Here is a 596-nt window from a genome sequence, read left to right as displayed (position 1 = left end):
TACTTGACAGAAGCTTAATTATTCATCCGCAGGAACCTGCACAGGGAGTTAAGAGAGGCCACGGGGTCAGCGTGGAGTGGAGACCGGTGGACAAGGAAGGTTCGTGGAGGCGGGGTCTACAGTGGGGCCACACAATGGAGGGACATGGGATATGGCAAAGTAAGGGGTTGTGGAATACAGGTGAAGTAGACAGTTCGGGGTGGAGAAAAGTGGGGACTTAGTACGTCAAAAAAGGACAGAGGAAAAAGAAGAAGGAGGGTTAGGAAGGGTGGGAGTGGAGGGAGGCACTGCGACAGAAGCTGGGACGCAGAAAACAGTGAATCAGAAGGTTCAGGAGTGTACAGAGACTGGAGGGAAATCACGCCCGGCGGGCTCCGGACTGCCAAGGAAGTCTGGGGCAGGGGCGTGGCTGGGGGTGTGCATTACATTAGATTCCCCCACCCCTTGAAGTTCCAAGTCTTCTCTTTCTAGTCCCTCCTCCACCTCGGGAGTAACAAGCCCACCTTCCAATCAGAGCCGCGGGCTGGGCAAAGACCAGCCAATGGAGTGGAGAGGTGGAGCTGGGGAGGGGGCTCACACGGACAGGGGAGGGGGTA

The sequence above is a fragment of the Rattus norvegicus genome, chromosome 1 (genome assembly GCF_021556685.1).
Source record: "Rattus norvegicus strain SHRSP/BbbUtx chromosome 1, alternate assembly SHRSP_T2T, whole genome shotgun sequence".
Classification (NCBI taxonomy): Eukaryota; Metazoa; Chordata; class Mammalia; order Rodentia; family Muridae; genus Rattus; species Rattus norvegicus.
Note: the sequence above shows the minus strand (reverse complement) of the source record.